Source organism: Chlorocebus sabaeus, chromosome 13 (genome assembly GCF_047675955.1).
Source record: "Chlorocebus sabaeus isolate Y175 chromosome 13, mChlSab1.0.hap1, whole genome shotgun sequence".
Classification (NCBI taxonomy): Eukaryota; Metazoa; Chordata; class Mammalia; order Primates; family Cercopithecidae; genus Chlorocebus; species Chlorocebus sabaeus.
The window spans coordinates 1,711,057-1,726,504 of record NC_132916.1 but is presented as its reverse complement, the minus strand read 5'-3'; the positions used below and the strand labels follow the sequence as shown (position 1 = coordinate 1,726,504).

Below are 15,448 nucleotides of genomic sequence, written 5' to 3'. Positions count from 1 at the left end.
ACACCGTTCTTTTTTGTCTGAAAACTTCCAAGTTCTCCTGAAGGCCTAGGCTTTGGGAAAGACCAATTCTTGATATGCAGCTACTTCTGTGTGAAGAGGGGGAAGAGAAGGAGGAAGTGGCAGGGAGAGGAAAACCTCATGTGTGTGCACATTCCAAAGCACCCACAGCCACAAACAGCAGATCTGATGTTTTATGATACCTTTTTACTAAATTAGTGTGTTTCTTTCCTTGGTTCTACTGGCCCAAGTCCTAGGTGCTTACCACCAGCTGATGAGGTGGGCTTATTGGATGCCGCCGAGATTTGAAACAAGAGTCTTCCAAACCAAAGTTTCGACTGTGAAGTCATTTCTTGCTTAAAAGGCCAGCGGAATCTCCTCAAAAAGGAATGGAACATCTTAGCACTCTGTATCTTTTGGCAGAGACGCAGGCTTCAAAATAAATGTTTTCCTGTAAACGGGTCCTTACTAAGTGTTAGGGTGAGTGAGTATGTGCTCTTGAAATGTGCTATGGTGGAATGAAAGCTTCAGTCACCTGCAGACATTTCCCCGATGGAGATAAGCTTCTTCCAGTCCAGGCCTGGAGTTTCCCTTACTCCACTGGAAAGGAACCCGGACTGGTGATAATGACAAGCCGGCAGTGTGGCTTTCATGCACCAGGGCCAGTGATGGAAATACCCTATTATGCAACGCTTGCAGAATGCTATAAATCTGGGGACGGAGGGGCCACAATGCCGGGGGAAAAGCACAAAGCAGCCTGGAGACAAGAAACAGACTCACCAGTCAAACGCTGTGCCTTTTCCCCCGTCCCAGGATGGCTGCCCTCATGATTCTGGTAGAATCCCTGTCCTCCAGCGCCACTGTGCTGGGCTGGCAACGCCGGCGCTCTCCATTAGCTAGAAGGACAAAGAAAGATTTTAATTTAGTGTCAGAGTAATGAAAATGCCTTCTTCCTTGGAAACTGTAACACTGGCAGGGTTTTAAGTTAATGGAATCGGATATTTAAAAAGGATCTGCAGAAAGGAATTAGGAAGAATGCTTCAAAAACATTTTAAATGCTGCTTACTAGATGCTCAATGTTTATGTAAATCAAAGATGTGGTTTGCCCATATATTTATTTTAATAATTTAAAATATGTCTACATGTACTAATTATCTATATTTATCTATCTGAGTTTTTTCCTCAATGATCAATATGCAATGAGTGACATATGCTGCGTGTGTACTGTTTTAAAGACATAATGTATATTTAGGAAAAGAGGTTTCACATTTCTGCCACTTTGTGGATTGCTCTGCTTGGCTATCTTTTTAAATTTATAGGCCGTATTTCCCATTAAGACTGGAACACCTTCCAAAATGTTTTCTTTTTTTGTACATCTATAATAAGACCAAATAACAGTAGTGGCAAATTCACTGTGCTCTTGAAGCATGCGTTGGAACTCTCTCTTTGCACGGGTAAATGGGCCGCCCAACAGATCACCTGCACGGAAAGTCCTTTGCTCATTTTGTGGATCTGAGTTGCTGCCAACTTTTCCGTGTGCTCATGTTCTGAAGGAGAAGCAAGATGGCCCTGTTAAAAAGTCCTACTTGGCATTTGTCAAGGACGTTCTGCTCAGGAGAGAGACTGAGGCTTCATGTGCGAAAACCCTGCAGGCTGGGGAAGTGCAGCTCGAGCTGACCCCTTGTTCAGGGAGCTGATGAAGGCACATGATATGGGAATGAGAAAGCTACTCCTTAAGCATCAGTAACAGAGGGTGTCACGTGGATAACACAGGGGCTGAAAAATAATAAGATTATTTAGGTGTCCCCACCCAGATCTCATGTTGAATTCCCACATGTTGTAGGAGGGACCAGGTGGGAGGTGATTGAATCATGGGGGCAGGTCTTTCCTGTGCTGTTCTCATGACCATGAGTGGGTCTCATGATCATGAGTGGGTCTCACGAGATCTGATGGTTTTAAAAACAGGGGTTTCCCTGCACAAGCTCTCTTCTCTTGTCTGCCACCATGTGAGACATACCTTTCACATTCTGCCATGATTGTGAGGCCTCTCCAGCCACACAGAACTGTGTCCATTAAACCTCTCTTTTGTAAATTGCCCAGTCTCAGGTATGTCTTTATCAGCACATGAAAACACACTAATACAGGTGGGTTCAGACAAAGAACTGTTGGCTCCACATGGTGGAAGCTCCTATGCCTCCCCCCTGAGCTGAGGGTCTGTGGCTACAGGCCCAGCTCAGGAAAGGAGCTGCTGGAAACTGTGGAATGAAATGAAATAGTCCCATCTACAGTTTTTCTGGTCATCTGTTGAAAAAGACTTCAATGCTTACAAAATAACTGTTATTGGTGGTAATAGTCCAGGCCCATGACATTCTTTAATATTCAGGAGTATCAGAAATTTAAAGATTAGACTTAGTTATCAATAGAATATTTATTTAGGAACTTAGAGACATCTGGGCATTTCATGTAATGAAAGTAGCAAAACCCTCCCTCTCTGCACGGCTCTAGTACGAATCATGACTGCGGTTGGAGAGGCTCTCATGCTCTGTGCGTGCAGATGGTGCCTGAGAGTCAGGGGATGATGGTGTCTTGCCTTGTCTTTCTCCTTTCCATCTGGCAGGTGCCAACTTCTAACCAGCATCGGCTGCCATGTCCACTGTCATCTGTTTAGCTAATGGACAGGGAGCACCTACTGTGGGCCAAGCCCCCAACAGGCACCAGAGATTGGGTGGAGACAGACAAAACCAAGCCCAGACAAATTCAATTAGTTGTTTTATGGAGGAAAGAAACAAGGACCATGCATGAGAACAGCTTGTTCTTGACGTCTTCAACCAGACACTGAGGTCAGCTCTCGTCAGCAGCTGGGTCTCCTTGAGGTTGACTGGATGGGAAGGTTGTCTGCATTTCACGTTTTAATTAATTTTTAAAAGTTACTTAGATGCATTATTTCATTTGCTATTTCTCATCCTGTGCCAGTAGAGAAATTGTGAAGCCCAACAGCATATATATTTTAAAATGCAGTTATAAAAAAGCATAAATAGGAAAACAAAAGCAAAACAACTAACCATGATTGATTGTGTCATACTAAAACACTTTTAATTTTGTGGTATGTTTTGGGGAATTTTTCCAATTTATACTCTGAAATAATGTTGTATTCAGAGCATACACCAAAAATAGGGGCCCGCTTCTTTATCCATTTAAGATTCTCTCCCTTGTTTCTATCTATTGCTCATTCACTGAACCTCTTGTCCCTTTGACTAATTGTATTTATTTTAAAGGCCTAATGAAATATTTCAAAGCAGTTATAAATAATCAGATAATCAGATGACAGATGAATACAAGCCACTAGCAGAGGACATGAAACGTGGCGAATGCTGCCAAAGCAAAGGCTTCACTTCCATCGCTTCCTTCTCCCATTCCTCAAGTTATCACTGACTGCATTGGTGTTTATTCTTCCCAAATATCTATTCGTGTTTTACTACAAATGTGTGGAGGTTTGCTCAATATTTGGTATTGATCAGTCTGTGTATTTTTTTTTAACGTGTATAAGGGAAATCTTACATCTTACATTTTTCATGACTGGCTTTGTATGTTAAACATGTTCCTCGTGAGATTAATTCAGGTTGAGATGTGTAGTACTGTTTATTTATTACCCCACCAATGAATGAATTACTATTCACACAGTCTCCTGTTTTCATAGACTTTTAGTTGTTTCCAGTATTTTGTCCTTCTGTCTTTATGAAAATCATTAGGCCCTTGTGGAAGCACTTTTTCTAAACTGGAAATCTAGAAGTGGCATAGCTGGGCCACGGAGACACAGGTACTCACGTTTCCAACTTCAGATGCAGCCACGTTTTCTCCCAGTCTTTGCAGGAATCACACTCCCATGAGTGTAGAACAGTTTTCTTAACCCTCTCCAGATTTCTATTTTGCTCATAAATTCACTTATTAGTCCAGATTCTCCAGAAAAACAGAACCAATAGGATGTAGAGAGATATAAGAGGAGATGGATTATGACCATTGGCTCCTGTAACTATAGAAGCTGAGGAGTCCCATGATCTGGCGTCTGCAAGCCAGAAAGATTCTGGTGTAGTTGAGTCTGAATCTGAGGCCTGAAGGCTGGTGAGCTGCTGGTGTTGACTGAGGAGTCCAAGACCTGAGAACCTGGAGCTCCAGGGTCCAAGGACAGGAAAGGATGGATGTTCCAGCCCAAGGAGAGGGAGGGAGTGAAGAAGGGAGGGAGAGAGGGAGAGAGAGAATGTGTATTTCTTTTCCCTGGTAAAGTCGAATATCCTGTACTCAGTTTATTGATTCAAACATTAATTTCATCCAAAAGCATCCTCACAGAGACATCCACAATAATATCTTACCAACTGTCTGAGCATCCCTCAGCCTAGTCAAGTTAACACATAAGATTAGCCATCACAATTATGTTGTTTTAAAAGTACTGACATAACTAACTGTGATACCTTGTATCATAATTTTCATCATCTTTTTTCTTCTTTCTTTTGTACCTGTATTTTTGTGACTACTTTATGACCTTTGTTCTTTATTATAAGGCCTAGACAATCTTGCCACATTTTATTAAAAAAATCCTGCTGAGATTATAATGAGAAGGGCATGAAATCTATAAATTACTTTACAGAGTTTTGAGAACTTCACAGTATTGAATATTTCAATCCATGAACATGGTAAATCTTTCCATTCACTTATCTGTTTTCAATATGCCTCAAAAATTTGTAATTTTCTCCATTTCTATCTCATGAAAATTTTGTCACTTTCTGTTTTTATGTTTTTTTTTTCTGTTACATGTAATGTTTCTAAGTCTTGAGTTGTTCTTTTTGATGGTGCAAGGGAGTATAATGGAATTTTAGCTGTGATCAATAACTATTTTAATTTTTCCTATTAACCTATTTAGAATAGTGCCTGCTGTATATTGAATACCACATAAATGTTTGTTAAAAAATAAGGAAAGCTGCTCGTTCTCTAAGTTAACTCTCGAGTAGCTCTGGAGTGATTATGACATCCTCTCTTCCTATCCTGCACCTTGCACTCCCCACTCAGTGCTAACATGCATCTCCAGCATAACACTGAATAGAAGCTGGGATCATGAGCTTCCTTGGTTTCATGTGAAGTCTTCTAGGGAATGTTGCTTCCATGTCACTGTAATTTCTCATATTTGACATAGTTACTTTAGTGAGCCATACCTTATTGGAATAAGAGTATTCTTTTATATTTTTAGTTTGCTAATTTTTTTTTTAATCTCACCATGTAGGATTTTTTTCTCCTTGAGTTTGTTGCCATAGTAAATTTTGAAAAGCATTAATAGATTTTCTAATGTTTTTGTCTTGCTGACTTAGAATGTACTCAACTATGTCATGATGTAAATATTTTAGTATAATTTTTCTGGATTTTCTTTCTTAACATTTTGTTTATTACTTTTGCATCTATATGCATAATAAGATTGACATGTAATGTTTTATTTTTATGCTGTATTTTGCTGGGCTAAGATTTTGATATCATATTCAGTGATTTGAGAAGTGTTCCTCATTTCCTGGTCTCTGGAAGAATATGTGTGGTTATACAGTTATTTGCTGATTTAATGATTACCAGAACACATCTCTAAAAAGACTCTGAGCCAGGGAGATATTTCTTTTCTGTGTATGTACTTTTAACATGTATTTCCATTAATAGTCATAAAGAATATTTGGCGAGGATTGAAAGGTGCCGAGGATCTGTCTGAAAACTGAATGCAATGGACAAAGTGACAACACATGGGGCAGGGGAGACATGAGGCGACGCCAGGTAGCCTGCTCGTAAATGCTCCTAAAGGGGAAAACAGAGGAATGAAGGAGCTACTGATAATATCAACCACTAACACCTATTAAGGCTTCATGGCTCTCAGGCGCTTGAGAAGTATACTTCTCCAAACACCTTAGGTTGGTGCTGTTATCTTCCTTCTACAGATAGGGAAACTGAGGCATGGTGCATTTAACTAAGAGGTCTTGGATCCCACAGTCCTTAGTGGTGGAGCTGGGATTTAAAACCAGGCAACCTGACACCGCAGTGGGTGCTCTTAACTCTGTCTCACATTTTTTACCGAGGGTGCCTGTGCCCAGCACGCTTCAGGAGGTCACTCCCTGGTGCTGAAAGAAGGCACAGGCCTTCGGAGATCAGTAAGTAACTGGCAGTATGTACATGTAGTAGCACATGCCTGCATACAGTCTTGTGAATTTCAAAGCATCCAGGATAAAGTTAGGGAACCAGAGAGAATGAACAAAATTCCAAATGCTTTCAGAAAGAAAGACACTAACTCAAAAAGCAGCAGTAATCAGGTTGGCATGAAATTGTGTTGGTTGTTGCATCCTGGAGGCAGTGGGGTTAGATGTGTAAAGATGTGAGGAACGGTGACAGGCACCCCCGGCTTGCCAAACACTTTCACTGTCTGAACTCAAGAACCAAACAGATCTGGATTTCATGGTATTGCCCAAGAGCAAACTGGCTACCGGGTTCCAATTACACTCACGTTCTTCATCCAAAGACCACCAGGAACACTTGTGTCCAAAAAGTTAGATTTATTTAACTTTCTGAGACAAGCAAGAGTGGAATTAAAATGAACCAGGAAACCCTTTCAATAAGGGGGAGTTAAGAGGGGCTTCTGAAAGCATGGGGGCTTGTGCTAGGTGATTCTAAAGAGAGATTAAGGAGAGGGGAGACAATGCTGGATGGGTGAAGAACAGATTAAGGGGAGGGAGCCAATGCTTGATGGGTGAAGAATAGATTAAGGAGAGGGGAGCCAATGTTGGATGGGTGAATCCCAAAGAGAGATTAAGAAGAGGGAGCCAATGCTGGATGGATGAAGATACCGTCATACATGTAGTCCCGAGAGGGGAGATTCAAGTGGGCGTGTGTGGGCACGGATGAAGTGGCAGGTGTCCCTCTTAGTCCGAGGGGCTGCATGGTGGTATCTGATATGTGGTGGGTTTGCCTCTCCCCTGCTCCAGGCCCCGCTGCAGTGTGGTCTCAGCTCAGCATCACTGCTGCCCTCTGAGCCTGGCTGGTCCTCAGTCAGGAACAGCAAGATCTGGCTGTCGGTAGAGTCTTTCCTCTTTCTGAAAATCCAGAGGTTACACAGACTCAGACACCACAGTTTCTGCCTTGGATTCAGGCAAATTGGTTTGGCAGAAAAAACATACAAAATGTAAATTTGCATTCTTTCTTTATAGTATTTTCTCTTAGTTTCAGATAGGAATAGAAGCCATTTGTCATTTATTGATTTAGAGGGTTTTTTTGTTTTCTGTATGTTTTCAAGACAGAAAATAACTTGTGGTTTCAGCCTAAGACTAGGCCTGGTAAAGAGTTTATGCTCATGACTTAGAGGCAGAGGGAAGGGAAGAAGATTGTGTCAAGGAAGGAGAAAGGAGGAGGAAATCTTCCCATAGATGAAAATGAAGAGAAGTCAGTGATCCTGTGAGTGGGCGACAAGAAATTTCTTGAGGGCAGGGATTATGCCTAATTCATTTCCCCCCAAATAGCTAAAGAAATAACCAAACAGAGTAAGTGTTCACTGAATATTTATTAATGCAAACATTTATGAAATGAAGAAGGAAAGAAATAGGATATAGATGAACCCACATTCATTAAAAAGTGTGCGATCCTGTAATGAGGTAGGTCCTGATAAAAACTGAATAACAAAGGAAAGTATTCCAACACCAAAGTAGAATCTGCAATTAGAAGCTAGGAAGAGAAACTGGGCCAATGGTTAGATGCCTTCTTGCGCTTATCTTCTATAGTGTACATGGTTTGGGGGTCTTGGACAGGTTCCTGGGAACTAATCTGGTGCCAGCTCTCACACGTGCAATTTGCAAGGGGGTCTGTGCTTGCGCTGCTTTTTATTTTCAAGCTCATCTTTTAAAAAAATATCTACTATTATTTATCTGGCTCTGTGTCTCTCCACTTTTGTCAGAGCGTTTGCAGCGTTTACGTCTTAACGTGTTTGAAGAGTTTTTATCCATGTATTCGACACAGTGGCTGATGCACCACCCTTCATTTGATGCAGCCAAGGTTAACCACGTCACAGTGTACCAGGCGTTTAAAAAGATGTAAGGAATTTCAATCAGGACATTGCTTTAATACAAATCATATACGTAGTGATGTTGAGGGATCAGAAGTTTGGGAAGAATGTGATTTCTCTCCGGAAAAGTCATCTCCGCAGTCCTGAGACCTGCAGCACAGCGCAGAGACAGGGTCCAGGCTCTCAGCGTCATTTCCGTTTCTCACCTCCTCAGCCCTTAGAGAGCTGCGCCTGTGCTGTGCCTAAGCAAGTGGGGAGGGGCTCTTTGTAAGGACTGGGAAACTTCGTTTAAACAATCCTGTAATTAAATGATAACTCACTGCATGCCTACTGCATGCCTGGCGGTACAGATGCATTCTCCATCCAGTACCCGAGACACCCTCTCTGTGGGCACATCACTTGTTCCCCAGCAGTGGGGCTGGCCACTGGAGCAGCTGGCCCCCGGCAGGGCCAGGACTGAAGAGATGTCTCAAGTTAAATGCTGGAAGGTCCAATTTGCTAAAATCACTGAAAGAACTTAACACAGATGTCTACCAGATTGCAACAGTGTTGGTTACTACAATACAGTGACTTATTTAAGATAAAGTGGAACTGGGCATGGTGGCTCACGCCTGTAATCCCAGCACTTTGGGAGACCGAGGCAGGTGGATCACACGAGGTCAGGAGTTCTAGACCAGCCTGCCCAACATGGTGAAACCCTGTCTCTACTAAAAATACAAAAATTACCCAGGCATGGAAGCAAGCACCCGTAGTCTCAGCTACTGGGGAGGCTGAGGCAGAAGAATTGCTTCAAAATGGGAGGTGGAGGTCGCAGCGAGCCAAGATTGCACCAGTGTGCTCCAGCCTGGACAACAGAGCCAGATTCTGTCTCAAAAACGAAAAAAAAAAAAAAAAGATAAAATCATACCTCAACATCTTTGAGACTTTAGTGATAATGAGACTGAACATTTCTTTATAAGTTTTATTTATTTATTTACTTATTTTTTCATTTATTTATTGCTTTGAGATGTGAGAGTCTGGCGTTGTCACCCAGGCTAGAATGCAGTGGCGCGATCACAGCTCACTGTAGTCTCAACCTCCTCGAGCTGTTCACCCACCTCAGCCTCCCAAAGTGCTGGGATTATAGGCGTGAGCCACTGCGCCCGGCCTACTTACTCTGAAAATATTTTTTTGCTTATATTCATTTCCTCTTTAAAAACTCAAGTTTATAAGGAAGTTAAGGATTCTGCATTTTTACAAGTGCTCCAGGTAATTCTGATGCCATTCTGAGTTCCGAATTAAGATTTTCTGGATTATAGTAAAATGAAACATCTGTTCAGAACATAAGAAATGCTTCTCTAAGTTAGACGTTGTTATTTCCTTTTTGCACATAGGAAAACTGAAGCTCAGTATTAAACCAAGTTGTCAGATGCGCAGTTAATCAGTGGCAGGGCTATGCTTTATACCAGGTCTGTCTCACTCAGGAGCTGGTATTGCTCCCAACATACACTAAATATTTTCTAACAGAAAGCCAGTATTTGCATCCACTAAATAGAATATAAAGCCAAGCTTTATATTTTTAAAAGTCTGGATTTTAAAATATATTATTTCATAAGCCAACTGGTTAAAAAGTTCTGATGTAACTGCATGAAAATTCTAACATATCCTGTCATCTTATGATTCGATGATATCTGGTTTGTTGGAGGAAAAGAGAAAATCTATAATTGGCTGTTGAGAAACTTGAGATTTGTAGTCATTAAAGCTGAGGATCAGGAGGGCTTACGCCCACAGCCGCTGGGCCCCAGGATGCTGGACACGTTCGCTCATGATACGGGATGGGTTCACTTCTTTGTTAATAAACCCATCGCCCGAAAGTGGCTGTCTCACCTCCACTGTAAGAGAGGGTCGGCAAAGGCACAGCTGTGGGAGAGTGTCACACACTGGTGCACAGATGCCAGGGGTCCAAGACACAGAGCCACATTTCACTCTGGTGTGATCTGCCCAGTGAGGAGTTAAACGTGTGTTCCCTACCGAGAAACAGGAGGCTATTTCTCCCTTGGTAAATGTCGACACGACCTGAGTGGACACCGTTATTCTCACTTTCCTGTCCAGAGCTCGCAGAGAGTTTGATCATCCTCCAGGAGAGTTAAGTGACCTGGCATTAAAATGACCTCTTATGGGTTCAAGGCAAAATCAATCAATCCTGAGATGCCATTCTAACCTCTCATCCTGCTGGTAGTTTCCTTTCACTCTGAATTCCATGTAACTGACAGAGTTACAGCAAAGGAGGTGGAGACCCAGCCGTCAGTGGGAGCCATTTGCTGCTGAATGCCAGGGTCTTTGGCCAGCAGCCCTTCCTTGCCTGGTGCCCGGCTGCAGCTGGCAACATCTGTGACTGACCCTAGGGATCCTTGCCTGGTGTCTGGCTACCGCTGGCAGCCTCTGTGAGTGACCCTGAGGATGAAGCACCCAACGGTGGTGAAGGAAGGTCTGTTAATGAGCAGAATGTGGAGAGACCAGCAGGAAGAGAAGCAGAGGTGGCGGCAACAACGCTTTCCACACTTTCTTGCCTCGTGGTCTCATTTTTCTCTCTGCCCTTTATCCCAGGAGAGTGTTCTCCACTATTTACAACTAAACTCGGGGCTCCTGTCCTTGCTTAGCTTTGACCAACGTCTTGGAGGATTCAGGCTTTCACCCATTTCATTGAGGAGAAGCCCAAGATTTCATTAAAACTGGGGTTTTACAAACTTCCAATGACAGAGCCTAAATCATCATCAGTGCTGATGGCTTGGATCCTCTCATGGGGCGTCTGATCCATGTTTACTGGGTGCCCACTATGTCCTCTCCACCAGGCATGCAGCTCTGCAAAGAAGAAAAACCCGGCTCATGCTCTCAGGGAGTGTGGGAAAGCCATGGAAAAGTTCTCCTGAAAAGTAAACACGCACAGCGTTAGGGGACGACTGCTAATAAATAAAATGCATGAACTGCCTTTCATGTGTGCATTGACTGCTGTCACCAAGGTTGGTCCTCTGCAGTGCAGTCCCAGCCTGTTTTGACCCCATTCCTATAAACATTGCAGGAAGGCACTACTTAGCTTGGTATTTGTGCCACTTAAACATGTTCCCATTAAGCACATATTTGTGGTAATTGGGTATAATCCATTTAGTCTAGGTTTCTCATGAAAAATGTGTGGAAGAATTCTGTGCCTCAAGCGTTGATGGGTCAGGCACAGTAAATCAGAACTGTGTCTAGTGCACCCACCCTGCTTAGTACCCACCTATGACATGTCCATCTCAATGGTGTCCAATGCACCACCCTACTTAATACCCACCTATGACATGCCCATCTCAATGGTGCCCAATGCACCCACCTTGTTTAATACCCACCTATGACATGCCCATCTCAATGGCATCCAATGCACTCACCCTGCTTAATATCCACCTATGACACGTCCATCTCAACGGTGTCCAATGCACCACCCTACTTAATACCCACCTATGACATGCCCATCTCAATGGTGCCCAATGCACCCACCCTGTTTAATACCCACCTATGACATGCCCATCTCAAGGGTGTCCAATGCACCCACCCTGTTTAATACCCACCTATGACATGCCCATCTCAATGGTGTCCAATGCACCCACCCTGCTTAATACCCACCTATGACATGCCCATCTCAACGGTGTCCAACGCACCCACCCTGGTTAATACCCACCTATGCTGTGCCCATCTCAACGGTGCCCAACGCACCCACCCTGTTTAATGCCCACCTATGACATGCCCATCTCAACGGTGTCCAATGCACCCACCCTGGTTAATACCCACCTATGACATGCCCATCTCAACGGTGTCCAACGCATCCACCCTGGTTAATACCCACCTATGCTGTGCCCATCTCAATGGTGCCCAACGCACCCACCCTGTTTAATGCCCACCTATGACATGCCCATCTCAACGGTGTCCAATGCACCCACCCTGGTTAATACCCACCTATGACATGCCCATCTCAACGGTGTCCAACGCATCCACCCTGGTTAATACCCACCTATGCTGTGCCCATCTCAATGGTGCCCAACACACCCACCCTGGTTAATACCCACCTATGCTGTGCCCATCTCAATGGCACATACACGTGTCAGAAAGTAGCTGTAATAGCATGTCTCTGGTATTTACGGTTTCGGCTGTTTTGCCTGCGATTTCTCTTATCAGAAATTACAGAACGTCCTTGGCGATGGCTCCTGCACACTTTCCAAGTGTGCTGTTGAAGGAGCAGCTTTTTAATCAGTTTCGTGACAGAGAATCTTTTCTTTTCTGCAGTTTTCCCTGAGGAGGGTGGCTCTGTGCTGTTCTGGTTTTCCATCTGTCTCGGTCTCTATCCCTTTTTGAGTTGTCTTTGCAGGTTTGTTATATATTTGTGGTTACAGAAGTGCAATTTAAACCCCACTGGATGAGAAGACACACTTTGTATTTGGAGTTGAAGCTCTGGGCAGATCCCACTGGGCATAACAGGGATGCCCTGACACTTCCTATGGCTGCCATTAGTGACTCCCTGCCCTCCACTGGATAACATCATTCTGGGGTCATGATTCCCATCCATGGTCAAGAGATCCTGTGCCTTACACACGGCTCCTCTGAGAGCCACTGAAGAGGGTGGAGGAAGGGACAGCAAGGAGAGAGGGAAGCAGAGTACTGGGTCTGTTTTTATACATTGGGCTTCCATTTGTGTTTGAAGTAAGGATTCCATGACACACACGCACACATGCACACACACATACACAAAATTATAAAATCACAGCATCAGGATAACCCAGGATGTCTCATTAACCTGCAAATAAAGAGACAGGGTTATGCTAACAATAAAATACCAGATTGTATGGGAGTTTAATACATCTTGGCCCTCTGCAAGATGACCCTCTCACACGGGCTTGGAAAGGGTTTGAGCCAACTAGCTATGGAGCCATAACTCCTATCCGCACGGCACAGTTCCCCAGATTCCAGAGAAGAAGGCTGACTGGCTGGACATCAGAGTGGAGACCTCCCTTGCCTCCCTCATCTCTCTGGGTCAGGCACCATCAGAGGAAACCAAGGCTGTGCAGTTGTGCCTGGATGGCCTCTCAAATGTTGGTGCCACCGGAGAAGCAGAAGCACACATTTTGCAGCGTTTGAAGAGCAGGGACTACAGAGCCCCTGTATTGAGCTTAGAACTAATTTGATATTTATCAAAAGGCTTCCCTTAGGGGTTGGAGCACATTTTAAAATCCTTTTATTCTTTGCAGTTTAAAATATAACCCAGTCCCTTAAATGCCCTTGTTGTTATTGTTCACCATGTATGCCACTGCAGGGGTGCCCCGTGCACAGGGTCTAGGGTGTGCAGTCAGGCCTCCTGTGATGGAGGGCGGTGGGGAATATCAGGTACACGGGGTCAGGTGTGCAGTCAGCCCTCCTGTGATGGAAGGTGGTGGGAATATCAGGTACACGGGGTCAGGTGTGCAGTAGGAACACCCAAAGTGCAGGCTCTGCCTCGTGTGGTTCGCGAAGCGGTGCCTTTTCCTCCCAGTGCCTGATTCTCAGCTGTGTGTGCTGTCAAGGAGGCAGTGCCTTCTGCTGGCCAAGGGGTGTGGAGTGCATGTTTCTCTTGCTCACTCAGTCCTCCCTCAGCTTTTGCAGCTGTGCACCCACGGTCTCCATCTGACACCTTGTCCCTTAGAGAAACCCTTCACCATGCTGTGTGCCGGCTCACCTCTCTGTGGGTCAGATCCATGGCCCTGGGGACCAGAGGGGTGAGGCTCCCGCCAGTAGCACTAAGGCCACGTGGACGTACAGAGGCTCCTAAGCGATGCCTGAGCCTCCTCCCGCTGGCTGAGACATGCCACCCTGTGACCTAGGCCAGGAAGGCCAAGACACCCCAGCAGCCCACACCCCACCCCACCAGTTCCTTGCTTTCCCTCAGCTCACAGGCATGTCCATCCTCTCCAGGAACACATCTGAGCTCTGTGCCCTGAGGTCTCACTCCTCCTCCCCGCTACTCTTTGTGACTAGAGTGTAAAGATCTGTATTCCAGGCACAGTAGTAGGTGTTGTAGCTATGGTTTCCCCACAATTTTGAGAAAGTTACTGTTGTTTTCTTCATTATGCAGAAGCAGCTGAGATTCAGAGAAGTGAAGGGAGCTGCTTAAGACCCCAGGTGTAGGGACTGACGGGACTGGACACAGCAAGCTGTTCACCATGACTGTCCTGCGCCCTTCAGACCTCAGGAGAACCTGAGGAGGCAGGTGCCGCTCTTAAGCACGTTCTGCCGCCAAGGACACCGAGCCACAGAGGAATAAAGGAACTCGCCAAAGTCACCCACGGGACAGCGGCAGACCTGGGAGGCATCGGGTGAACCCAGCAGGGCAGGTCCTGAACCTGCCCTTAAACTAGGGGCTGGTGCCTGTGGTCATTGCAGCCCACCCCACAAATGTTTCTGTCAATAGTTTTGCTGGCATATAGCCACAGGCATCCACTCCACGTAGACATGGTCTGTAGCTGCTTTCAAAGCTGTAGCCGCTGAGTGGAATCATTGCAACGAAGACCGCAAAGCCTAAAATACATATTTTGGCCCTTTACAGGAAAAGTGTGCTGGCCCCTGCTCTAAAGCACCAGATTGTACTGCTTCTGATGTGTGGCAGGCCTTGACCACGGACAGAGTATTTTTATCTACACGGTGGAAGGATATCTGAGGTCCTCTGGAAAAGCTCAATGTCCTACTGCGCATGCGCAGCGAGACCTTCACTGAGGGGTGAGCGCTGGAGTCGAGACTGCACCTCTGGGGTGACGGCAGAGGCCGTCTAAGCTGTATATCCAGATGCACAGTTTTAACACCTGCAAGAACGCAATCTCCATCACAGCTGCCCAGGCCTGGGTCCCGCTGCACTTCCGCTTCCAGGAGAGGCATGCAGGAGCCAGCTGGGGCTGGCCAAGGGGAGACGGGCAGGAGACAGACAGCGCTCGCCACTGACGATGCTCCACCCCTGACCACCTAGACCCCTCGACTGGCAGTTATCACTCCTGCTTTTATTTCCTTTGGGATACGTTCTTTCCCAGGAGGCTCCTAGATTCTTTTTCAAGCAAGATTCTAGCAGGCGCCTCCCATCAATCTTTCAGATACATTTGGATGTGTATGACCCCAGCTGGGGCTCGACCCTGCAGGTCCCAGCACCAGAGACTTATGTCAGAGCTCCCTGAAGATTCCTAGCACCGGAGTGCTCCTAAACTAAAGGTATTCCCTGGTTTCTAACAGAAGCAAACGCAAATCCTCTCCAAAGAAGAGCATTTCTTCGGCCATTTTGTATGTCTGTGTAGCAAGGTGAACCACAAAGAAGCTCACAATTAAAAGTTACCAGAAAAACCCGAAAAAGTGGCA

The 15,448-nt window shown here is 45.1% G+C and overlaps 1 long non-coding RNA gene across 1 annotated transcript in view; it reads right to left on the bottom strand.

Annotated features, from left to right (window-relative positions):
- Nucleotides 1-271: 271 nt before the first annotated feature.
- The window catches only part of LOC119625249 (uncharacterized), a 37,176-nt gene continuing 21,999 nt past the window's right edge, over nt 272-15,448 (bottom strand). The window contains exon 4 of the long non-coding RNA XR_005241362.2: nt 272-375. This is a non-coding gene — a long non-coding RNA (uncharacterized lncRNA). The remainder of the gene's footprint in view (nt 376-15,448) is intronic.